This window comes from Gallus gallus, chromosome 1, assembly GCF_016699485.2.
Source record: "Gallus gallus isolate bGalGal1 chromosome 1, bGalGal1.mat.broiler.GRCg7b, whole genome shotgun sequence".
NCBI lineage: Eukaryota > Metazoa > Chordata > Aves > Galliformes > Phasianidae > Gallus > Gallus gallus.
In genome coordinates this window covers 87,501,118-87,528,732 of record NC_052532.1, presented here as the reverse complement: position 1 = coordinate 87,528,732, position 27,615 = coordinate 87,501,118, and the positions used below count along the sequence as shown (strand labels likewise).

Here is a 27,615-nt window from a genome sequence, read left to right as displayed (position 1 = left end):
CAAACCTGGACTTGGATCCCATAAGAACTGAAGCATGTACAATTAAATGGTTCCATTGAAAGTCACAAAACAAGTCACAGGCAGTCCCTGCAGGACCTGTGGCAGAAATAGGATAGAATACACACAGCACTTCAACTATGAAGTTTGTAATAACTGGAACTTATGAACCACGTCTCAAAAAAAATGTAATTTCTTCTATAATATCAGTCAAAATATATAAGTTAGATTTAGTAACTTTTCAAAGTTTGCAAGAGTAAAAACCATTAGAACCAGCTAACAAAATTTTACAAGATATGTTTTGGCTTAAGAAAGATTAAGTGACAGACACAAGGGGAAAAAAAAAGGGACACTCTAAGAAGACAAGGCAGAAGCATGGACAGCTTCGATTAAAATAAGTCACATATGCTTCATAACATGAGCAGAAGATTCCTGTCAAGGTTACATTTGTGATCCACTGACAGCAAGACATACCTTCAGCGTACCTTTATTGCAGATACAGATCAAATGTTTCAGAGGTACTGCACCAACAGAAAGATTTTTGGTGTTTTGTTTTGTTCTGTTTGTTTTTCTGTGCTGGCTGATTTATTCCCTTTCTGGTCCTGGACACATTGAACAGAGAGTCACAATTTGCTTGAATGTCTTATAAATACACACACACACAATAGGGCTTCAGAGGAAAAAAAAAAAGAAAATAAGATCCCTCAAGAGAAGAGGTGGATGAGAGAGAGAAGCGAGAAGAATGATTGCTCATCTTTTTCTGATGTTTATTATGCATCCGTATGTAAGTCTGCTGCTTCACACCATCAAAATTCTCACTACTTTAAAAAAAACAGAGCAACTTCATAAAACCAAAAGCGACAAGAGAACAACTATGATACTAATGCATCATAGTCTTGGGGGCTATGGAGTCACTGAAATGAGCTGTTTCAACAAAGAAGCAGGAGACCAGGCAATGAAGTCACGTTCTCAAGTTTAGTGGGCTGAGGAGGCATTTGAATTCCCATACAAAAGGAGGCTGCTGCATTGTAAAAAAAAAATACACCTATGTGAATACAAAAGGATTTTTTTTTAAATAAGTTTCTTTTAGTTCTAGAATAATTGAGTCGGAATACTTCTGTAATGAAGGACAAAAGCTAGTTGGCACTAATTATTGACCAGTGTGTGAATATATTGTTTATTGTTTCACAGCAGAAAGCCATTAATGAGCTTTATTACTTTCAGAGATGAGATGGCTTAATAGGGGACATGCTGAGACTCAGTGGAGTTCTGTTTGCTGGCAGACATTTGGGATAGGCTGTCACCACATGCAACACAGCAACAAGTCAGCAACAAGTCTTCCTTAATTTTTAAAGACACACTTTCATTTTGTTAAGAATTTAAACTATTCCTTATTCTCTTAAACTAAGCTCTGAGTTGCTTCCTTCTTTTTACCTCAAAAATAAGAATTTAAATCCTTAAACCCAAGCCCAAGAACATCAGCTATTCCTATGCTATCAAGATGATTAAATTAAAAAAAAATAACAACAGGAATACATCTGTTACTAGTGTTCACTTGCCTTTTTACATGGACATCATTTAGTTTTGCTTTTGGTTAATACTGTCATTGTTAATTCTTCAGAGTTGACAGTCGGAATGGAAATAAGGGCATCTGAAGTGCTGACTGTAACCCAAATCTGCTTTCAAACCAAAGCCACAAGCAGATAGCAAAAATGCATGATGGAAGAACAAAACTTCATAATGCTTTTACTTAATACATGGGAATGTTTATGTGTACTGTGCCAGGAGTATTGAATGTGCTTATGTTACCACTTCAAGTAACTGGTTTTTAAAAGGCATTAACATGAACATGAATCTCTCCATGTGGTTTAAGTGTAACATAAGAAAAGGAAAGGCTTCAAAAGATGGCAGGAGATACATAATCTACTGAAAAGTCACTATATGACAGCTGATTTTAAATAATGATATTCAGGTTTGGTGGGTTCTTTTCCCCCCTCTTCTTTCTACTTCTTTTTTTTTTTTCCCTCCTCTTCATTTATAGAAGACAATTAGAAAAAAAAAAAACAATAAGGTAATATTTTGCTTTGTAAGAAGTTCATCAGGAACATCCTCATTAAAAAAAAAAAGAGGTAAACCCTCTTTTACAAATATTGTCTTCAAAAGGCAAACACCTAGGAGCCAGATGCTACTGCTACTATGTATGTATGAGTGAACTGACTAGGAAATTAAAAAACAAAACTCTGGCACAGACATAAACCGTTAAGCTTTCCTTATGAAGAACAAGCAGCTGACTCCATCCTATTATGGCAAATGGCTATTTCAGACAACACCCTGCTTAAAGCTTAGTAATTGGATGTTTTTTCTCCAGTCTGAACACCAGGTAACTGCCACTCATTAGGTAAGCACTATCAGCAGTTACCTTACAACCGTCACTGCTGGAAGGTACCAATTGCTGAACCAACACGATCAACATCTGAACCGAGAAAAGCAACCTTTATGAAGTGACAGATGGCTTGGGAATGGTCAAAAACGCTTATTTTCTGCCTCATTTTACCCTAAATATAACCTTTGAAAACAGACAGGAGTTCAAACACCAATTACACATTTAAAAAGCAAATAGTAAAATGATCACGTGGTGGAGAACAACCTTTCAAATAGCCTCACTGAGGCAGTGTGCATGGGTCTTGCTGCATTTTGGATATGGCTCTTTACAAAAGCCTCAGCGATCGCGTGGCAAACCACCCACCCCCATGTTTGCTCTGGTTAGGCTGCACGGTTCCTGTCCAGAAGAAATACCACCACTTCCACACACAACCAAACACCCCACAGCCACCCACAGAAGTCACAATGAATACCTGCTACAGGGAAGCAGGCACAAGCAGGCTCCCAGGAGGTGCAGCCGCCGGCTGAGGCAGCTGGTGGGGGGCTCGAGGTGCTCTCAGCACTCTGGTAGAGAGACAAAGCTGAGCACAGGGGAAGACGAAGCTGTGGATGGAGGAGAACACCACCAGCGAGGGCAAGGATGCAGTTGAGATGCAGCTGTTTACTTTCAAATTTGCCTCGGCTCCACAGAATTCCGAGCCCCCCCAACTGCACGGGTGGGGGAGGGGGGAGATGGAAAGCTCACCCTTACGGTCCATGTTCTTAAACACACAACTCCCCACTGCTGACAGGTACACGTGATGAAAAAAGAAAAAGTCCAAGCCAATCTAATGATTTCCATGCCCCTGTCCTTAGGACACGGCACACTGAGGTGGCAGAGAGGGGCGCTGCTCCCCCTCCCAGTGCCGCAAAGTGCTGCTGTGCTGAACAGGGGAAGCCATGTTGCACCAGAGGGTTTGGCAGTGTAAATTGCTAACATTCTTACTCAAACAGCATTAGTGCCTCCAAACAGAAACCCCCAGAAGTACAACATTTAAACCTCTTGAAAAACCAGCCTAACTGCACCCTCCTTTTTGTGTCAGTGTCTCTTTCCAGGCTGCATGGCTTCGTCCCACAGCCACTTGTTGTCTGAAGACAGCATCTCAACAAACATATCATTATCATTTATTGTTTATCATTACAGGATTCATTTCAGCCTTCAGCAGCTGCAGAGGCAGAAGTAACAAAACATCCATAGCCGCAGGCCGCAGCTAGGCCTACTCCAGGAACATGTTAAGGTGGCCTCCCCCACCTGCTGGTCAGCATCTCTGTGTGACAAGCTGCAGGGACAGGGCCCAGAGGGGCCCTCCCCAGCAGGAGCTGCCTTGGGCAAACAAGTCAAGGAGAAGCATCATGCCTCCTACACACCTATCGTAGGGCAGCTACCCTAACACCGGCATGCCTGGGCTACTAATCCAAAGTAAGTGAGAAGCAATCCCTCAGGGCAGAGGGATTTAGCACCTATTTTCTTCAAAGCAGTATTTCTTTCTGCTCCCTTTTTTTTCCCTGCCACAACAGGACAGACAGCCAACAAATCCTGGCAGGTGAGCAGAATAAAAGCGTAAGACATGGCAGAGCCCAACGTGCTTTGCGATGCTTCCTCCCACAGAGGAGGGGATAACAACAACGAGAGCTACAAAAGCCCTCTGCTGACGCCAGCACCATTTATCAGGAACACACTTTTCCTCCAGGGACATGGAGAGACTGCAAAATGCAACCACCTCCTCTAAGAGAGAGTGCCTGTCTGTAGAGCAGCATAGGCCATAGCAACAGCATAATCCAAAAAACACTTCTTGGAAAGCAGGAGAGAAAATTCAGAAGACAGCAGTGTTGTTCAACAGCAATGAAAGCATGCAGCCAGAATTGAGCTACCATTGAAATACACACTCCCAAAAATCCTTCTGGTGCTCCTGCATGATCAAGACTACTTCTGACTGTTTAAAGAGGAGAGAGAGAGCTGCCATTCCTGTGCTTTGCCATTATTTTAGCATTATTTTAGTATTATGCTAAAATGAAAACCTTTGTGATTTGTTAACCGAATCATTAGGATTTTGCAAATCACTAAACATATTATCTCAGTCTAAAGAGCTTTGCAACCAGCGAGATCACAGGTAAAATGACCACAGGAAACACCTAATGAACTTTGGTACGTGTGTACTCTCATCATCAAATTCACGTGAGGGTATCTTCAGCTCAGCAGGAGGTTCCTCACTAAGGGGCTAAGAAAGTAAAGTCAAATTGAAATTTGTCTTAACAAGAGGGATGGCTTAGCATTTTGTTCGGAGCCTTTTTAGGCTGGCAAATGGGTTTATAAAAAGCCTTTTTTTTTTTTAATTGCCAATCTGAAAGCTTTATTTTCATCTTTGGTTATCAGGCATACAAGTTTCTTTAAGGTCCAGTCATGGCAGTAGTACAAGCAAATCCTTTTGCACGGCAGAAAACAGCATAAATGAGATGTTACTGCTGTAGACATCGCAGGCTGAGAAGAGCTGAATGGGAAAATTGTTTGACTCTCCTTTTCACTTCTTGTTGATTGTGTCCTAGCATCTTACACAAAAAGCAGACAACGTGGCTTGTGTCCATCGCCACTGTAATCCATTCTAAGGTTTACCATGTGCGTAACGCTTTCATAACAAAATTCAATCATAATTGCTACCAGTGTCAGGGGAACCAAATACAGCTGTGTAAGCAAATGGAAGAATTAGTCCCTTAATACATATTTAATAGGCCATAAAACATCCTTGCACAACTGAGCATTGCAGCATATCTACTTCTGCTTTCTTCAACTCAAAGACAAGAGATTAAGATGGCTGTCCAAAGAACCCCCTGGAACAGCTACCACCCACCCACCACTCCTATGGCAGAAGAATCAAGACAAACGACTGCAGAAAGTACTTAGTCAGATTTGCTTGTCTTCCAGTATTAGTAGCTAATACATCATAATAATATATCATAATAATGTACCTCATGCATCTCAGAACCAAAGAGGCTACATGGAGTTTTCAAATAAAACGGGAGTCTGTAATGACCACTGACAGAAATGCCATAAGTTTGACTTGGCAAATAAATTCCTAGCTACCATCTTATTTTCTGCACAATCACATTGTCACAATCGCTTCTCTTGCCAAGACATAAAATGAATAAAGGGAAAAACTATGCGCTCTTAGAGTTGGATCCCTTTCTGAACCCTTATCCCCCACTGAATTCCAGGTTAATATTCTAGCTAGTGATCTAAAATAATATTAAAAGAAATGTTAAACCAACAGCACATACAACGTATTTTGACCAAATATCTCAATTTAGACAGAGTTTGAGAAGGTAAACACAATGTCAGGACAGAACTGAGCTATTAAGTTGGATACAAACAAAAATAAGTGGAAAACAAATCTGTACATATTTTTCAGTTTTACAAATACTCTTCTTCTTTCTAGGCTGCACTTCTGCATCAGGAATGAGCTTTTAAAGTAGACTAGATTCCTTAGTACAGCAGTTTAATTTAACTCTGTTTTTGGAAACACCACCTTTTCTTAGAGATGTGCAGAATGATGTAAAATCTATCAAAATTCGTAATGATTTTGAGAGCAGATAGCATAACTCAATACTCAATTTTCAAGCGCCATCTAGTGGTTACTTTCAATTTCATCTCCATTTGACATTAAGAAATATTATTATTTTTTAAAAGCGTGTTATTTATATCACATGCTGTTGTCATATTAGGAAAAAAAACAAGGCACAAATGAGAGTTCACTATTTTGAGGTTTTTCAAGGCAACTTAATGACTTGTCATTATGAGAAAGAAAATTCTGATGTGCTCATGTCAGTAAACAGTTAAGGTCTCAACAAAGCACTTGTGAAAATCCTGGAGAATAAAGCTACCACACTATCATATTCCAAGCAGTCCTCACAGCAGAGACAGCCAAAAATCCATAGTGCTATATCAAGAGACTTCTGTTGTATGTTGAACTCAACTTGTGATCTTACACAGGCCTAAAGCTTAAGTACTTGCTTAAGTCTGGTGACTTAGCATGCTAGCTTTACAATGGAACAGTCCAAATATCCTCTTATTCTGTAGGTATAGTTAATTAGTAAATTTCATTGATTGAACGTGGCTAAAAGGGCATGCAAAATATTATTTGCATATTTCATACATGCATCAAAGCTACAGTATCTGGCACAGAGACAACCTGTGTAACAAAGTAGTGCACATCAGCTCCTCAGCTCAATGTGTATTAACAGATGTGTTTGCTTGTATCTGTCTGGAAAGCCCAGACATAAACATGGAAGTCACTGTCAGGCAGCCAACCAGCTAACAAAGGTATCTGTCTGGGTTGCTTTGCAGTTGGCTTCTGAAATCCTAAAAGGAGAATATTCATCTGCTTTTTCAGTAGACGTACAGCTACATGGATGTGTGCTTACATCCATCCCTACAAAGTATTAGGCCACAGAGTTCGAGACAAAGCCACAGTTAAAAACACAGTCATCAAACATCATATTCTATTATTCTTTGACTGAAAAGACTTGTTACAGCTACACTGCTGTGGTAGAACTAAATTCACAGGGAAAAAAAAATTGAACTAAAAAAAGCTATGCTCTTATTCATTCTTTAATCGAGATTTCAAAGCAGTTTTTAAAAGGTGAGAACACAGATAACTTTACCAACTGGAAAACAGTGTTGGAGAGAGGGCATGCAACAGACTGATGGTCAAAGCTGGAAGGGAGCTCACAACTCTGATCCCAGTCCCTACTTCCCTTGAAGAGGAAGCCTCCACATTTCGCAATCTTTTTGTTTGTTTGTTACATGGATAATTACATTAAACATCTCCTCAGTAAGGCATGCTTTAGATCCACCTCTGAGCTCCATGGATCTGCTGAGGTCAGATCACAAGGCATCGGTGTGCATAATCCTCAGAAGGAATTATATCTTACTGCAGGCCTAGCTTGCAAAAGCTCTCAGCTCCTCAGCACTTTAAAATCCCCTTTTAGCACCTAGCAAACAAAAGAGAAATAATTTTAAGTCCTATAGTTCCGTACCTCACTACCTAGATTGCTGTACTTCAACCTTCAATTAACTAATTAAATAAGAATGTGCATTTAATTTGAAAGGTATGAAAGTTCTGGCTTACAGAGTGACTATCCCATTTGAGGATAAAACTACTTTGTGTATTCTTTCACAAGGATGCCCACTCAGACCACACAACAGAATGATCCAAGCCATGTTAGCAGAGAACTTCACCCCAGATTGCCATGCAACACCAAGCACAAATCTACTACTTTGTGCGTGTGAAACAGATGCATGTGAAAAATAAGCTAGAATTCTGCATGCAGTCATTAAGTTACACAACATCCACAGAGATGAGGAATGCATTCATGCCCCTATGTTTAATTGGTGGTATTCTCACTGCATTCTCACAGCCACTTTCACTGAAACTCAGTGGATGCTGGGCATGAACAACTTCAGATGGAAGAAAGCAAGCTGGCAAGAAAATCTGCTCTTTATCAGGAAGGTAGCTTTATGCCCTAAGCTATAGATGTCAGGTCCAGTGTTTTCCCTAAAAATCTCTCTTTAAATATTCTGCAGACTAAGCCATCAGAAGTAAGCAGAGAACAATACTTCCATTTTTAAGGCAAATGCATGCTGAATGTTCCAAAAATTGATCACTACCTTGAGTTGTGCTGAACATAAAAGTCTCTTTTTAGGAGAAAGAGAATTGGTTTATTTTTAATGCACTGTAAGACAACCATGTGATTCAGCCGAGTCCACTTCTAAAGATTTAAAGGTAGGGATTTGAAACAAGTCCCACATGAAGGACTGAAGACAAATATCTTTTCACCTTTCCCCTTTGAAAATAGTATATATTTAATCTAAGTGCACCAATAAACCATTATTTCAAGAAAAGGAAATAATGAAAGCTACATATGTAGCATCTGGAGGTGTTTAGTCCTGCTCAAGGCAGGCTTAACTTCAGAACTGTTCAGGAGTTTCCATCACCTCCCTGGCACACTCAGTCCATCTTCTTCATGATTGCCTTTTAGGTAGCTGGAGTCAATTAGAGCCTTCCTCAGCCTTCTGTTCTCAGAAGAAGTGCCAAACACTGTGCTACTGTAGGAGTAAACAAATAACAAATAAGCAGGCTGCCCTGCTACTCCCTTTCCCTCATCACTTAATCACAGAATGCTACCATGCTCATCAGGTACAGTTTGCCCATGGTTAATCCATGCTAACTATTTCTAGTCATTTTCTTGTCCTTCATATGCCTGAAAATGGCTCCAATAAAGACAAGTGCCACAGTTTCCCAGGACTGAAGTGAGGCCAGCCAGCTTGCTGTACCCCAGATGTTTCTGTGCATCTTAGATCACGATTAGACACCGCAGGGTCTGATTTCTACCCCATGCAAAATCCACGGGAACAATGACACTGCACTATTTGAACTGTAATAACCTGAGATTACAACCACCTTAACACATTTGCCAGTAATTCTAAATGCAGAAGAGCTGGAAAAATCACCAGCTGGATAACACGGAGCACAGTTTGCTTGGCTCAGTCCTTCCTCCTCTAATTTTTCAGAAAGCTACCCAGTCTGACACCAGTAGGACACCAGTCCTACAGATACAGGTTTGGAAGCCTCTCCCCTCTGAAATAAATAAATAAATAAATAAATAAATAAGGTTAAAAACAAAGCATGGCACTGTCATTGCATTTGGAAATCTGAGACCAATTCAGTCCAAGCTTTTTTTCATATTTTGACAAGGGAAGCTTATTTTTCAGTCAGAGGAAGAGGATGTAGTCATACTGAGTCCAACAAAACCCCTAAAAGCCTCTGAGATCAAGCAAGATAGTGATTGAGCTTGTTGGTCAAGTAATGCATGTAATTAAACAATAAAAAATTGCACCTAGCACCTGATGAACAAATTCTAAAATCCAGATGTTTAACATCCTCAGAGATCTGCTGTGGATACACCAGTTGTAAAGTCTGTGTTCTACGTTCAAGTACCTTAACAAGAACAAGTCTTCCCTGATAATCCAGATCCCTGATGAGGTGGTAAGCATTTGGAGATAACGCAGAATGATTTGTTAATCAAACACTTACTGGAAGCAGGGAAGATGCCCAAGGATCTTCACTTAACAAGCTCGAAGAGGACTTTTCTATTTAAATTTCCACAATAGCTTGGCTGAACTTGCTCTGTTTTGTCAGGTTGGAGTCTGGGAGGAAAGAGGTGGAAGGTCTTTTAGATAGTCTAGAATTGCTGAGATGTATTAATCTGGCAGCAACCTCTGTGAGGCATGCAAGTTTCAGAAGCCTTAAGTGAAGGCACAACAGATCTCTTTAGGAGAGACAAAAATCAGCCAGCCTGTAAAAATCAAACACTTAAAATCAACTGGGACAGTTCTTTCTATTAACAGTCCAAATTTGCACTGAAACTTCATCAGGAAGCAAGAAAGTGGATTTGTCTTTTTAAGTGCAGGGATACCTCACTACAGAACACAAAATCCTCTCAAACCTGGCTGTGGATCCTTGAGTATCAAATGATGGGCTCTTAATGAAGCCCTCTCAGAAGGAGTAGATTTCATAGACACATAAATGCCAAACATGCTCCATTTATTAAGCAATAACTCAGAAGCCTTCACTGTTGAAACTCTGAGTGATCCTTACCTGTTGATATTTGTTCATAATGCAATTCAATTACCAAAGCTAGACACATCGAACCATTTTGTAACAAGACATCTAGAAACTTTTCAATTGGAAGAAAAGATATCTTAATACAGTAACCAAGAAGCCACAATTCATTTAGCCTTTCATCACTCAATAATATCCTTATGAATATTTAATATTTTCTCAAGTCTGGGGAAAGTGACAAGTTACTCAGAAACCATTATTAGCTATCAATACTTGCAGGCTACAGGACAAGAAAACACTAATTCCACAGCTTATGGTTGGTTCCTTGTGTTCCAGCAGAAAACACATCCTAGCACCCACGCTATGTTCATTATCTATAATCTGAGCTCCTCCACTGGTTTACATTGGGACACTGCGGTGAGGGAAAGAAACAGACATAAGCATAGATGTGCCAACCTATTTGCTCAACTCCACTCTTTTCATGTTAGTACATTAATGGAGAAGGGGAAATTCCTTTAATTCAGTGGACTCCAATAATATTTTTGTCCTCCATTAACTGTAAAAATCCTGAATTTCTGCTCTTTGGGCAACACACCACAGAATCTTCACAATATTACACCATAAGCAGCTTAACAATTTGCTCCCAGTAGAAAAAATTTTGACTGATCATAGGAAGAGGAAGACAAGCGTCTATGCCTCAGCATCTTTTCTACTTTTCTATTTTCACTGCATCAGATTAAATGACTCATCTCAGTCCTAAAGACTAAAACCTGATTTGTGAAAGCTGGCCTTTGGTAACTCTGACATTGGCACTAAATACATCAGCTTGCCTTATGTCAGGGTTAAATTATGACAAGTCAAACACTTAGCTAAAGCTTAAGAAGAACAAATGAGTTCTCATCATTGTAAATATTCTCAGTACAAAAGCAAAGCAAGCTCAGAGGAAAAAGCATGCTAGTTCTGATATCAATTGCCATTTATTCACACTTCCACTGCACAGGCTTACCATTACAGGAGAATAACAACAACAACAAGCCAACCACAAACCAGACATTGACAGAACAAACAGAATCCCTAAATATGAAGGCAAACATGCTGAAATACTTCCTAGAAGACAGGTGCAACAGTAGTAAAGGCAAACCTCTAGTAACAGCACAACTAGATAGAAAACCGATCTGAAGGAAAAAAATAAAAGGAATAAAACCCTGTGGGGAAACAATTTAACAGAAGTACTGGTAACTAATGCTGAGGTCTGGAAAAAGAAGTAAAACACATAAAGCACACAGGTTCCCTCTCTTGCCAGGTCCTATGGCTTTAGGACTTTATTCTTTTTGTTGACTATGAACAGCATGTGGAAAACACTATACTTTTCATTTGAGTTTTTGCTGTTGTAGGCTACTTGTTTTTAACAAAGCCTTATTATACACCTAAAGAGTATGGGATAAAACTCTAACCTGCTCAACTGCTGCACTTGAAACCAGTGCTGTCACGAGTAAAGGATCTCAGCCTGCATTGTTTTACTGCATCTCCTTTGGGTAAGGCTTTCCAGAGAACCAGCAAAAAAAAGCACCGGAGGCCAATAAAAACTGAAAGGAGAAAGCATATTAGTAAGACAGATCATTTAAACTTGGAATTTGCATTTTGCTTATGTTACTGCCTATTTAAAACACACATTTCTTAACCAACAGTTAAAGAAGTGGCTTCATGAAAAAAAAAAGAAAGAAAACAAGCATGAGCAATCCAGCTGGATGGTGAGAACTGCTTCGTGAGTTCATCAGCTGAAAAAAAACAACAAAACAATAAACCTCCAGCCAACACAAAAAAGCCACTTCACAAGCAACGCACACCTCAAAAACAAGATTGGATAGTTAAGATTACAGGTAGGCATTATGGTTTTTATCTTCATATCTTTATGACCACAGCGAAACAAAAGCAGGAACACTGTTGCTCTCAGTTCTTTTGATCGCTGCTGGGGATCTGTGATGATTGTTCAACAGGTAAAATTGAATTTTTGTGAATGCTTACAAAGTTTTTAATGAGCTTTGTAATATAGGTCTTTATGCTTATGAAGAGACTCCTAGATGGAAACAGAGATATGTACTTAGACATGATATATCTGTTGAAGGTTTACATCAAGCTACTCTGCCACAAGCCAAGTAGAAACTCCATTTGCACCTGTACTGAAGTCAAAATATAGCTTACTGAAGAGAAACTATTAGTACAGAACTATTGATGTAAAGAGAAAAATCGCTGATGAGGCCTCTTTCTCTGTGTTTCAAGACTGGATCTTTCCAAGTGGAGGAGAATTTCCTGCTTTTTCTATCATGTGAGACAGTAATCACATTAACTTTTCCCCTCTTAATGACAGTTAGCCAAACAATTACTTATTAATTAAATAATTGATAACGTCAAAATAATTGTAAACAATACAGCAAGGCTGCATCTGTGGAACATTTCCCATTTGCTGTAATTGTGGTTTCATCAAATATGGTCAATCTTCCCTCGTGCAGGTAACAGCACACCAATCTGCCCATCTATCTGCTAGTGCTTAGGTAGACTCCAGGCAAAACTCCAGAGGATGTCTCCTGAAGTCCTAGCACGACGTGTCTTTGTTTTTTACAGAGAACTGTAAACTTGAATTTACTCTAAGTTCAGTTTCAAAAAACATATTTAGCGAGCTGTGCAATGTCTGCAAAACAACTGTCCATTATTTGTTGCCTTTAGTATTTGTTAACAAGAACAGTATCATTACACAAAATTACAGACATGCTGTATCTGCAATAACCATCACACAGATGCACACACACACAAAAGCCAACTCTGCAACAGTATCTCTCTGGAGAAGAGACAAGGGATCAAAACAAACTGAAAAACAGAAAGCATTCCCCTCCCATCCGCCATTTTGCTAAAGAAGCTCTGTAAAAATACATATGAGGTAACACTAAGCTTAGACACAAAAATAATTTTGTTCAGCATGTATAAGAGTTGGGAATACAGACAGAGCATTAGTTAACTACTAGTCATCCTTGTACTCAAAAGAGTTCTATCAATCACCCTCAGACTATTTCAGATCGTGCCCTCCCTGCTGCAAGGAAAGCAAGCCAGTAGAGGCCTACAATTCCTATGCTAGCTTATAGAAATCAAGTTTTCTTCATGAAGAAAGATGATCCAAAAAGAGGGAATCATAGAATCATAGAATGGCCTGGGTTGAAAAGGACCACAATGATCTTCCAGTTTCAACCCCCCTGCTATGTGCAGAGACGCCAACCACCAGACCAGGCTGCCCAGAGCCACATCCAGCCTGGCCTTGAATGCCTCCAGGGATGGGGCATCCACAGCCTCCTTGGGCAACCTGTTCCAGTGCGTCACCACCCTCTGGGTGAAAAACTTCTTCCTAGTATCTAACCTAAACCTCCCCTGTCTCAGTTTAAAACCATTCCCCAGAAACAAACTGGCAGCTTGTAGGATGCATGGATACTTCCCCTGAACTGCACGATGACATAAGTGACATATGTTTGGAAAACCTCTTCAGTATGGAGTCCATAGGAAAGCCAAATGACACACTGATGGGAAAGCCCAGGATAAATACTCAGATTTTTAATTTCATGCTTCACATAACCTACAACACGGCTGAGCATTCTGTATGCATTGCAAGCTCCTTGAACAGGTATTTAGTGAAGAAAAACCAACCTGCTGATAGAGCTGTAATGTAGTTTTTCCTGCTTTGCGCAATAAAGACATACAACAACTCAGAGATTGTTTTAAAATGGTCTCACTGGAGAAAGTAAACAAGATATAATCCGCCAAAAATTAGAATTTTCCTGTTGTATTATGTGCATAGTAAAAATGTGTCTAAATTGAAATAGCTGAGATCCCATTTGACATGTGCAACTTCCAGGTTTTGTAATTCTGTGAAATTTATTTTAAGTAAACACATTTACAAGAGCCTGAAAAGAGCGCTGTTTTTTGTTTGTTTGTCTTTGTGGGTTTTCTTCTTTTCTTTTCTTTTTCCTGTAGAAAGACAGACTCTTCTCAATTATGAATCACTTTAGATAATTCATGACATTAATATCTCGCAAAATGCATCTCGGCAGATCACTTATGCTGCAGCCTGCTAGGGCTTAGTGACAAGAAAGCTCCACAACAACGTAAAAGCCAGTTACGTCACCCAGCAAGGGTTTAGTATTTGGACATTTTGCTTTCTCAAGATTACCTGAGTCACATAACTTCTGATAAGCAAGTACAGACATTCATATCAGCAGATAGGCTTCTAACATTTCTTCCTTGTTTAGAGTATGGAATTTACATTACACGTACAAGAATAAGCCTTTATTTACACAGGAACTCACATTAGTAAATTAAAACCAACTCAGATGCTTCCAGTTTTTATTTCAGTCTAATAACCATTATTTTCAGTTAGCTGAGGCAGGTTCCTCAACATCAGTAAGTCCATGGGATGTCAAGGGAATGAAATTGAATGATGGAATGATGGGACTTACATTCAAGACATATGTGCCAGCCAGCATGACAAAAAAAACCTGATGGATTTCTGATAAAAGACACCACAAAGCTGAAGCATCACAAAACAAAGCATTCAGAGAGTTCACTACCTTTATTTAGGTTTAACAGATCTATGAGCTTAGGAACAGTACTAAGTTGCTACAATTTGAATAGCTGAGCTGTGTAGCTGATCACACAAAAAGCCAGCTCAGGCACTTTTTTGGCTTAGGAAAGCCAAATGAAAGGAGCTTTACATGGAGAAAAAAATCAATGAGATTTGTGAAGTTTGTCTATTTTACCTTATCACAGCAACAACAGTACTCCCAGCAGAAGCATCAGGCAGTAGATTTGAATACTTAGTTAACAGTTTTCTTTTCTGAAACACAGCCTAGAGAAGTGATACCTTGCAACATCCATCCCATCAAACCTCAACACCCACTAGGCATCCACATCTCAGTGGCCTCCCTGACTACATGCAGCATTTGGGTCAATTCAGTAACATCACCCAACTCACTTGTTCACGACTGAACACAGTGTTAAAAGGCTCAGATACACACAGTCAGGTGCTGGCCAGATTCTGGTTATCTAGCCCATCCTAATCCAATAAAGCTGCTGTACAGAGCCAAAAGAGAACAAGGACAGTCCCGATCTCATTGCACACACCAAACTCCTCAATTTCTGCATGAATAAGATGGCACAGTTCTGGCTTACCTAAAGCCGTATTTAAGATATAATTATGCCAAAGTTAGAGGAAAATGGGGAAGTACACACCTATCTGAACAGCAAGAGAGAACTAGATGTCACAACTAACATCCACAGTCTTCAATCTCCTTACCTACTTTGAAGCCACTGACCATAACCTGTTACAAACTGTCAACCCACACAATCTGAGCTCCACAATTACCATTAGTTTGCAATGAGTAAAGTTTACTCACCTTCTGCTGTTCAGGACTGCTGGAGAAAAGCAACCACCGTTAGGACCAGCACCAGCTAGTAAGAAGAAATAAATACTCCCTTCAGTCTAGAAGAGGCTGTTTCTGGTGCAGACATGACAGTCTCACCAGCACGAACACCCTGGAAGAGCTGCAGGTCAGCGTTGTCTGTCCCAACCTGGAAGCATGGACATAACAGCCTACCAGGGACCCTGAAGGCCAACGCCTTAACAGGCAAGAGAAGCACCATGGAGACACAACTGATGATGAAAACAGAATGGCTGCACTTAACAGTCATCAGGCCACCATTTACCTGTCTGATTTGCATTCAGTGATGAGCGCTCCTGCTAACATTTCAAATACTTTCTCCTTCTGAAGGCATCAAGTTTGAGAAACAGCATCAAGTGAACAGAAACTATGTACACCAGCAGATATATCCTTACAGCTCAGAACAGCTTTATGGTAGTGGCTCAATTTCATCTTTTACCTCAGTAGGACCCACTCATGAAATGGACATCATCCCCTGCCACAAAGGTTTTTCAGAGTGACGTATACAACACCAAAACTACCTACTTTTCACACTATTGCCTCATGCATGATCTTTACCAAGGACTCACTCAATATAGCCCTTAGTCTAATACAGCCCTCAAAGATTAACAGCTGCTTGTGTGTCTCCAATGCAGAAAGCCACACCAAACAGTAACCAACCTCTGAATTAGAAAAAGGCTCACATGAAGCTACAGGTCTGATAGCTACCCCAGCTAATAATGTTGTCTGCTTTGATCCTGCCTATGAGTTAGAATCACACAAATCAGTAAATGCAATTCTACCCCAACCTGCTGGGGGCTTATCCACTTAAAAATGTACTGAGAAAATGAAACTGAGGGTAATACAAGCTAAGGCTGTGGAAAGCGCTCTTCTCTATCACCTCCCAAGGGGTCCCAGCTCCTAACAGATTTTAATTCTCAGAGGCTGAAAAGAAAAAGAACATGCCCACACACCCATCAGAAATAGGACAGGTTGTTACTATCTGTTCAACGCTACATGAAGAGAGGGAGAAATAAACCCAGCCTCTATGCAGTGTTGAGTTTCAAAGAAGCTACCTGCTCCACAGCCTTCCATTTTGAATGAACAGAGTAAACAATCAATTGGCTGGTCGGATAATGTCACAGTCCATTTCAAAAGGAAAATCATACCTTCTATAGGTTAATTCAGATTTTATTCAAAATAAATGAGTCACGGAACAAGATTTCAAATTACAATGAAACTTGGCATAAAGTACAGTGATTCCTAATGTTATCCGTACGAGCAGATGTTCCTTCACATGAATACCCATATAGCTTGTACAAGTTTGCCCCCACAGCTTTGAAAGGATAATTGAAAATACAGCGGTATTTCTCTGTGTGTGCTCCCGGGCTCTTTCAGGCCACTCTGAACTAAAGGAACCTCTTTGCAACAGCAACAGCTGCCAGCTTACCCACGTGGGAATACGTGAACCAGAAAACAAGTCCCTGCACAGAGGCAGTGCAGGTACTGAGACCAAGGAGATGTCTGTGCACAGGAACTGAACCACAGCCCATCCAGCAAGGAGATGCTGCAGGAAGCCTTGGCAGCGAGCAAGCATGCAGATGGGCATGACACCCAGAGCCTATCAGCAACTGTCCCTAATCAGATCAGGTTGGCAATGACCAACCCCTGCACTAACAGCTCCCAGCATCCCATGGACCTGGGGAGACCCTTGCGAGGAGCGTAGGAGACAGAAAATACATCTGAGCAGGGGAAGTGGATGATGGAACAGCAGTACATTCATTCCCCCGACAGCACCAGAAGATGCAAGGATAATAATGAAACTCTTTATGCTGCCTTAGCTGTCCTTGCCATTTGGGAACTTTTGTTAAGAGTTTCCTTCCTGGACCCCCGGGCTACAGATGGCAAATATAAGCAAAGCTTGCACCAGTTTCCAGTGAACGAACCCAAGCACTCTGCTGTTTAAGGGCCATTACAGGTAACTTTTTACAGATCGACACGTTCATGTCCAATATAATTCCACACATCTAATCTTCTTTTTAATGTCCAACTCCCAGTCTAAAACAACACTATTACCTTTGTATTATACGTAGCACCTGATACATATTTTCTATTCTATATACCATACCTTACAGCTCAGTAAAAAGCTTCTGGGACCTATAAGCAGATAAGTCTGCCAACCAGAATCAGGCAAATTTTCATTTCATTTAGCCAATTGTCTTATTCTCCAAGCATTCCCCAGAAGGCACCCATCATGAGCAGCTGTAGATTGCCAGTGCATTATATAGTCTAACACACTGAGCACTGAAAAAAAAAAATGTCCAAAATGTTTAGTGCAAATGAAGATTAATCACCTGATAATACCAGAACATCCGAGTGTAATGATATTACTTGCTTCCCAGGGCACCATTTCTTAAAAGTGCATTAAATGAGTAAGTAAAGTAACTGTTCTTACATTTTCAGTTACGACTCACCCAAGTTTCATCATTCTTTAGAAACACTCCAAAAACTAGAAAAAGAAATGGAGTAAAACATTAAAGCAAAATCCTCAATAAGGAGTAGGGATGCCTCTGACCAATGTCTCACAGCTGCGAAGAAGGCAAGTGAGTATGATCATCCAAAAAGCAGGAGTTAAGCGGTCCAGGAAACCACAAAGAGAGAAAAAAAAGACAGGGAGACAAAGAGATCTAGAAAAGACAAGTTGAAGTACAAGTGTCCATTAGCCTTAGTGGAGGTATCTTTGTGCTAAGTCTTGCAACAGACAACCTCTTCAGCAAACACGTGAAGGGGGAAGCAGCTCTTGGCAGCCAAGTACGATGCAGCTGTCCACAAGGCACAATATCACCTCTGAACATCGTAATTTACATCTGAGGTGTTTTACCTGTTATTGTTTCAGGCAATTAGTGACACGTTTAGAAGTAGGAAGAGGTAGGAAAACATCTATCAATTGAGTATATTCTTCTTAATATTTACCCATCTCCCATTTTACCCCTTTTGCTATAAACAAATCACACAACTATAAGTGTCTATTTGCCAGAGCTGCAATTCAACTAAGAAACAAAGGTAGAAAAAAGAGGATGTTGAACGTGCTTTGTAGCAGAAGGAAGAGATCCTGCTGCATTTATATTTTAGGTGGGAACAACGCACATGTCCTTCACTTGGGCTCTGTGGAATGCTGCCACTCACACTAGGTTTTTCCAAATGGAGAGGTATGTTTCTGCATAATTGAGGTCATTGCTCTCGTCTCAGAGGGATGTTTACCACTCTTAGTAATGAAGCAGCTGAAAATGAAATGGTACAATAAAAAACATGCTCAGATGAAAAAAAAAGAGATGAGAAAAGGTCCTTTTGGTGTTGTTGCTCTCATCTATAAAAACACTTATCGTCTGCCTGTACTATTAAAAAGGCAAGTAGAAAATACTGCTTTAGAGAAAGAATGTCTTAGGACCAGAGAAGATGGCGGGTGAAATGGGACCAAGTCAACAACTTCATGAGGCCAAACAGAAGTCATTATGAATTGTTTAATTTAGGGACTAATTCTGAAGCCTCGGGAACTTGCATGTGCAAGCTTTTATAAAAACTGAATCAATTAGGTTTTCCTTACAATCAGGAAATATTTAAATAAACTAATTTGAGAGCTGAATCTTTAGAACAGTCATTAGATACTATGAAATCCATGAAAGGAGGAGACGTTAATAGCAACATCCATCTGAAGAATGTTTTTCATACATTCTTCTGTGTGGAAAGGAATTTTATCACAGACAGCTGATAGATCCTCCCCACTGGCATTCTTATGCCAGGTATCAGCATCCTCTATGTCTGTATCAACTAATCACACTGCTGCTTTTCCAACATCATTGCAACACGAGCCTTTTTCTATGTAACAGGCACGTCCCAGATGCTCTCCTGCCATTTGTAAAACCTGAGATAACAAGCAATAAATCAGTCATTTTTTAATATCCACAAGACAGCACTGAGTGAATCAATTCCATTACTATATTATTCTTTTTAAACATACCTGCTATTGAGAAATTAACAAAGGGAAAGAATAGCTAAGACAAGCAAGAGGCGTTATGTTCTGCTGGTGCCTGCCATCTCTTACTTACCTCACTGCAAAATGCTTCCCATTTGCATGGCAGAATTATATTCAAACTTCATACTAGGAAAAGAATTACAGAGATGCACTGCAGAAATGGTCATCTTGGACCCAAATATCAGGTGACTGATTTTTGCCCGCAGTATTCTTGTTAGTTATCTGAAAGGAAAACTTAGTTTACCCAGTTACCTGTGAGCACAGAACATAGCATAGGCACAGTTTCTATGAGGTAATGTATTTACAGAACGAGAGACAGAAGGGAATCAGCTTGCCTATCAACCCTGTCACTGCTATTTCAACTGAAATCAGTCAGCAAATTTCAGAGCGCTGAAGCAATTTAGAGCACACAACAACAATAAATCCTTAATGAAACAGCTTTGACTAAAGTAAAAAGTGATATTCCTATTTGCTTTATTAAAAAAACACGCGCATCAAAATGTTTATTTTCATCAGGCATTTATTTCTATAGATTTACGGCTAATTATTTTAGTTTGCAGTTATTAATTTATACACAAAGGTACAAGTCTGCCCTCTAGTGCCTAAAATATGCAACTGTATGAAATTAAAGTAATATCCTTTTTTTTTCCTTTGAATTAAAGGATTTCTATCTGGATGTTTCCTGCTTCCATGGTAAGGTGGGACAGACAAAAAAAAGTATGAAAGGTTTCACTCACATCATTGAGCTAAATCGTCACAGGGGGTCCGATAAATTTGACCTCATCTGATTAAACCAATCTGCCTTGTATTTCTTCGGCACAGTACTTCAAAGCCCCGCAGTGTGTTCATAGAATCATAGAATGGCCTGGGTTGAAAAGGACCACAACGATCATCGAGTTTCAACCCCCCTGCTATGTGTAGGGTTGCCAACCACCAGACCAGGCTGCCCAGAGCCACATCCAGTCTGGCCTTGAGGAAGGTAAACAAAATACCACAGGAAGGAAGGCCTTGAGCTATACTGACCACTGATGGAAGACATGCAAACTAACTGGGATAAGACGCAGTCTACAGGTGAGCTAAAAATTAAAAGCCAAATCAAAACATAAGTGGGGAAACTGTTCCTTCCTATGATCTGAAAGGAAAAATGCAAATTCAAACACCAAAAAAGGAAATCAGAGGAAGTGTATTTTCAAAGCACCTATATGTTTCATTTCAGGTTGAATCAAGAGGAGAAAAGGAAATACTCTCAACTGATTAGAACTGTGTATTGCAGAAGCAAACATTTATCTCCATCTTATAGGTCAAGGATAAGAACATTAAGCCTCTATTGGGTGCTTGAAAAGCTGCAGAAATGCCCTGAGAGCAAAGGCACGAACATCCATGCCCTCCCTGTCTGAACAGACAGCTTCATAGCTAGTTCTGTAGTACTTGGGGAAGTGGTCTCTCATACCTCCACATCAGCTGGAGGCAGCTGGAACTGCCCTCCTCTCCTGCTGAGGAAGGAGGACTGGTGCGCATCAAAGGATGACAAGGAAACTCTTGGATTCCTGCTTAAGCACTAGGCCCAAAGTAAGCTTCCTGGCCTGAGTCTGCCAGAAGCACGAAGGTAAAACCTTCCTAGTGTTGACAAGGAAGGGCTCAGATTTCACTTCTATAATTTCAGCAGCAGAGGGTGTGTGAGTGTTGGGGGGGCGCGGGGAGGGAGTTTTCAAACCTCCTCTTATTTATTATTCATTATATAAATATGTATGGAAAATTATTACATTACTTATGTTATATATATATATACTCACACAGAACCTGAACATAAAAAGACTCTACAAAAGATGGAAATTAAAGTTGCTAAATTTGTTACACTTCTACAGAACATTTTTTTTCTACCTAAATTGTTTGGTCTTCTCACATGCACCTGCAACCTGTGTGTTATACAAAGCAGTGCACTGATAGCTCATTAATTCTGCCAATGGTACTAAGCAGGGATATTTCAATGGTGCCACAGTCAAACGCTCACACTACGTTATTACTCTGAACAATACTCATTTCAAATTCTCATCTGGATTTCCTTAAATACGTGTATTTGAATGGGGCTGTCCCAGATTAAAACTTCAGTATACAAAATGGATAAAGTAGAAATGCATGAAATTGCATTAGGAGTAAACGTGCTTTCTCTAAATACACACTCCTAAAAGTTGCTACAGAAAACTATCATTTTCTGACTCGACAGATAAAGGGAGCACTGACGAGAGGTTAACAACAGGAGTTTTATCAGCTCCATTACCATAGCAGAGCTGACAGAAACGTAAGCGAACAGATGGTAACTCCAGCTCTGTGTCACCAAACCTACCCACCAGGTTCCGTCTACAAGTCCAGTTTCCATGCATGTGACCCATTTCCCTTTTTCCCACCCCAGCATAAAAGGACAGCAGAGGCAGAATCAGGCCCAAGACTCACTTTTAACCCCAAGAATCACCCAATTAACTTTGACATCCCAAGCTGAGTTTACCAGAGGACAAAGAAAATTCCTATCATTCCTTGAGCTTCCGCGCTCAGCCTATTTGTCAGAGAAATCCTACAAGCAACCTACAACCCAAGAACCTTTTTTAGTTTGATAAAGTTGAATTTAATGCAATTCCTTAGGTGTTCATTTCATCTCTTTCTGGCATTCTTCCCAAGTAAGTCTACAAGCTAGAAACTCTTGAGACTAATTCCTAGTTTCGTAGACGTGCTTTGCTAGAATGACAGGTATGCAGAACTGCTGCAAAATTTCTATGTCTGTAATAACTACTGAGACGTTTAATAAGCCAAAATAACCACAAATGCAAACAACTAGTGCTTGGGAGGACAATCCATCTTTAGAGGCTCATCTGTGTCATGTTCAGCTCAACAGGATCCTTATCCCTATTCAGTTCTCTTTTAACACCTAAAATAAATTGGAAAAGAGTGAATATGTCCTCATAACAGAAAGAAATAAAGAAAATCAATGATAAAATCTGCACCATTGTTTTGCTCTGAAGTCAACTGACAGAATTCAGCATTAAAAAATTAGAGGTCTCTTAAGAAAGACTGAAGAGCAGTACAGTGAGCACAAATAAGTGACTTATTTTTTCTTAATTCTACAGAATACTACTAGATACTGAATGACAACACATGACAAAAAAGAAAGGATCCAAAAAAAAAAAAAAGAGTAGAATTACACTCATTCAACAAAATGTAATGCAGCAAAATACTCTTTGATACTGAAATACATTTTTCCTATATTGAAGCTGTCAGTTTTAAAAATTAGCTAGACTGACTGCTTCTAATTTCATCCCTTATGATCAACCAAATTATAAAAGATAGTCTAAATGATAGGCCCAGATAGTAAATATATATATACACACACCTGCAATTTAGCTTTAAGAAAATATTTTGCCCTGACATATTGTTCCAGTATCAATCAAGAGCTTTCTAGTCTCCTATCTCCATGTGTGTACAAATAAATATAATCTTTGAAACTTTGCCTTAAAAGTTACCCTCCAGTCTTATTGGACAGCCATCTGACAGCAGCCATACAGTAGGAAAAACAAAAAAATCAAAAGAACACATGAAAAACTTGAATGCTAGGCACTTTGAGAGACTGGAAAAGCAAAGAAACACGTACCAAACAGAAATTGGAGTAATAATATTCTTCTGACATAGTTTAGATGGGACTTGTTTTCCCTGTGTTATACATTTATCCATATTGTTGTGTATGTTTAAAAGACAGCATGCATACCGTACATCAAGCTTTCTTTTAAAATCAGTAGCTATGCACATAGAGCAGCAGGAGAAACCTATGTATAGAAGAGTTATAATCAAGGTAAATGGCAGGAAAAGAAAATTATCCTTTTCCAAACATGCAACAGTATAGCAACCCTGACAGAGCCAAAGGGCTTTACTTAAGAATAGCACCTGAATTTCATTTCTCATCCAAACTAATTTCAAGGAAAGTAGGGAATCTCAGCAAGACTGCCTTTTTCGCAATCTCCCTCCAGTCCAATTTAGTCTCAAAATGAGAGGCATTTTAATTAAGGAAATAAAGATATTCCAAGCATGACCACAAACCACAAAGATCTATTTTAAAAGACAACAGATTTATAACAAAGCCTTTTTTCCCCAAGGTTAAAAAAAAAAAAAATCCTAGTTGTTCTTCCCGTTTTATCCGAACAGTACTGAATTAAAACTACTTCACGGCACTTAGTTTCATGCAAAGACCACAGAAACTTGCTACAAATCTATTGATTCCCTGTGCTCCATGATCTCTGAGTGTTTTAATCCAAATGCACCTTCAGCTACATTTTCAACCATTTCCTTTCTCTTTAGGTCAATGCAGACAATATAACTCAGATAATACCTCAGTTTTCAAGGCAGCCCCCATGTATATTTGAGTACAACAAAAAACAGGTGTGCTGGGATTGAAGCATAAACTCACTGTAAATCAAGAGAAGCTTTGCTTGTGAGAAGCCAGGTACTCCAAATGCCTACTATCACAGAAAACATCAATATGAGTACTTTCATCCCTGCTCCTAAAAGGCATTTACAGATACCGCAGAGCTGTTTCTTAAACCATGCTATTAAAGGACTTGATGATCTTTGAGGTTCTTTCCAACCTGAGTAATTCTATGATTCTATGATTAACCAAATCGAAGGCCGACAGAACTGAAGCAACCTAAGCACGCTCAAGACTACGTTTTTATTCTCCAGTACACACCACACACAGATCAACTGAACCGCTGTCATCCATCAGTCCTGCATATCCTCCTTACCATGATCATGAACGCACTGAGCATCCCCAGAAACTAATCAGTATAAACACAATTGACCTGCGAGACTGATGCAGTGGCTGGATGACACTAACTACTGTGCTTTTAATAAGTGCAAGAAATACTACTTCTTGAACTATGAAGCAGTGTCTTGACTGCAGCGTTGCCTTTTCTGTAAAGATTCCCACACTATGACACAAAGTTAAGCTATTCTGGATGGATTCCAAGGCCTAAACCAGGCCTTGATTTCCACGTGCTACTCGGGATAGATTCTGTGGCCCAAATGAGGCCTTGACTGCCACCTGAGCAGCTCCCTTGGCCCAGAAGACATTCCAGGGGACCTCAAAAGACACCTATCTTCTTAGGGTAGTAGATGAGGCCAGTCAAACCATCCAGCTGGCCAGTCCATAGCCCGGGAGCAGGAAAATAAGCTCTACACTCCATAGCTATGTTTCTAGCTCACCTCCCAGTTCTGTACTAGCCAACTTGTAAGCATTTACATTTGTGCTCAGTTGCAAGAATCCAAGTAATCTCTGAGGTCAACAAAGGGGACGTTCAGTGGAAAAGTTGTGCCTAAATGTAAGTGTTCTCAAGATGAAGCTTTAAGAGCCACGGCCTTTGAGCCCTCACTTGTTGCTCTGCTCCTGTTGACCTTGTGAAATGCTGGTGAGATGAACTGTGCAGAAAAGCTAGCCATAAGAGCTGAGATTCATTTGCAGAACCTGACTTTCAGCAGAAGGTACAATATATGTAATGAAAAGGATAAATACAATGGGATAAAGAACAGATTCATTTAGTCCTGCAAAGAAGATATTGGGAAGCCAGTTCTTCCTTCTGCCACAGCCTCTCATTTGAAGGCAGAAAGGCAGGAAAAACTGGCTATAAAAATTCTGATTTCACAGAGGCTACCAAGAAGGGGAGTCATAGGGAAGCACAACACACTTGATACATTTGCACTGTGGCACATACTCAACACATACACAGAAGCCAAAACAGAGTATGCTAGGGACAAGCTCCTGAAGAGCTTGAAAGTACATCACAAGAAACTGTCTTTGCTCTATACATTGCTCCTCAGCCAAACAGAAGCAAGAATTTATTGTACATCTGGACAAGATGCTCCCCCTTAAAGTGGTAATAGACTAATCTTTCTTTAGAGTTACTTACATCAAACTTTCACTAAAGCAGATAGGCTTGTGTGCTTATGCCAGGCGTTGCTATAAGATCATTTATTTTATTCTGAAGAATGGTATTTCTGTCCTAAGAAGGCGCAGTAGTATTTGAATCCTTTTCCCAGCAGCACGTTTTGAAGGTACAGTGTGTTCCCAGGACACCAAATGTCAATGCACTTGTATCGTCTCATAATTAGCTGTAATTACTATATGATGGTTTCCAGACTTAAGCGTAGTTAACCATTAACCTGTGTTTGCAGACTGTATTTGCTGAAAAGCATGGCATACTCCTTCATTCCCCAAAGCTATGCCATCGTTCAACTATAGACCTTATCAGTGTGGTGAACTTAAACAGTTTTTGCAGAGGTGGAGGAGGGGGCTGGGGGGGGAAGGTCACAGATATCTAGCTATTACTTAAACATTTTTACCAGAAAAGTCTTTTAAGACTGTCAAGGAACAAAAACAAGGAGACTGCCAGCTTTTGTGCTTTCTAAAAAAAACCAAAAACATTCAAACCTGCAGTCACAGTCCTTACACACATATAAGAGAAAGGGGAATCAAGACAGTTGTTCAAGCTTTCAGTTGCATTTCCTCACTATGCCTGATCTGCCACGTCTGTGAGGAAAAACAAAACAAAAGGCACTCTGAGTCTTCAACACAGTATAACTGTAAGTGTAGTTGTTTCTCCCATAACAGTGACTACATTGTTAACTCTTTTACTGGCAGATCTGTAAGGCCTTAAGAATAAGATTCAGCAGTTGTGAAAAAATACAATAACAACATAAATACTGCATTCAGTACTTATTAACCATTCTAGCAGTAAGTCCAGTCAACGGAATGCCAAGGACAACTGCAGAATTCTCGTACACCAAAAAAGTTATTTATCTTGAACTATTATTATTTTTAATGAATAACGCTTATTATGCTTGTGCACCCACATCTATGGGACTTACCCTACGTTACATTTGAAACTGAGACATTACAGATTTCTGCCAACTTGAAACAAAGCATTTGATACACAAATCTACTGTGAGATGAATTCAGATACCCTGTCAATCACGCACGTGATGCCCATTATATTCAAATAAGCATCAAGTACCACATTTGAAGTTTGCTTTGCTTTTCATTTGAGAGGGAAAGAAACAAAAAGGATTTCAGAATTCAGAACACGCATCACCCAGTTGCCGTCAGGACTCCACTTCCACACAGGACCTGCAGCAGCCCATCTCAGGCTGCAAGAGCCCTGCTGCATACTGTCCATCTGCCTGGAATAGTTTCTACTAGTTGTATAGTTGTACTACACGTACAACTTTCACCTGCTGCCACAGCGACCGAGTTTGAGAAAGACTGCTGGCTGCTGACTTGGAGTTCCTCAGAGGCCTCCAGAACTACCGTATGTGGAGCTGCTGCTGAAGTCCCAGCTGGGGAAACAAGCTTTGTCAGAAACTTCGTTCTGCTCCTCACTGCACAAGTGTGAGTCATCTTGTCCAGCAAGATGCACTGGCACAGCCCATAAACAGATTGTTTAGTAGCAAATGACCTGGAAATGCTATGTTGGGATGGAGCCAGAATGAGATTATGAATGACTTCAAAGGATTTCTCAATAAACCAGTGAAATTAGCACCACTGCCATCTGAAAACCAGGTATCAGTACTAACAGCAGCTATTTAAATATTCCAGCACTTTTTCAGCAAGTTTCCCAGCAGTTTTGGGGTTTTTTTTAGGAGGAAATTTTTCACACACAGGGTGGTGACACACTGGAACAGGTTGCCCAAGGAGGCTGTGGATGCCCCATCCCTGGAGGCATTCAAGGCCAGGCTGGATGTGGCTCTGTGCAGCCTGGTATGGTGGTTGGTGACCCTGCACATAGCAGGGGGGTTGAGACTGGAAGATCATTGTGGCCCTTTTCAACCCAGGCCATCCTATGATTGCCATTCTGGAGGCCAGGAAGGGTGAAGAAGACAGAAGGAGTGCAGTTGGGGTGGACTTCTTTTGCAGTCTTGGTGGTCTAGGCAGATCCTACACAATGCACTAGGACAGGCTTTTACGCCAAATCCAATTCTCAGCAGTACAAAAAAAGCATTCATCTTAAAGCAGCTTTGGGAGAATGAGGAAATCTAATCCTAGAGGGAACCCTCA

The 27,615-nt window shown here is 40.1% G+C and overlaps 1 protein-coding gene across 29 annotated transcripts in view; it reads right to left on the bottom strand.

Moving 5' to 3' along the window:
• BBX (BBX, HMG-box containing) overlaps positions 1 to 27,615 on the bottom strand; it is a 141,244-nt gene that overhangs the window by 69,970 nt on the left and 43,659 nt on the right. For 4 of the 29 annotated variants that reach the window (XM_046901225.1, XM_046901215.1, XM_040647676.2 and 1 more), the window contains exon 3: positions 11,489 to 11,620. The exons of 20 other annotated variants lie outside the window; for them this stretch is intronic. The gene's annotated coding sequence lies outside the window, so the exon portion shown is untranslated. Of the gene's footprint in view, positions 1 to 2,852; positions 7,405 to 9,506; positions 9,620 to 11,488; positions 11,621 to 15,469; positions 26,174 to 27,615 lie in introns of those variants that run through there. 5 more of the 29 variants (XM_046901209.1, XM_040647681.2, XM_046901214.1 and 2 more) reach the window with 5 other exon arrangements.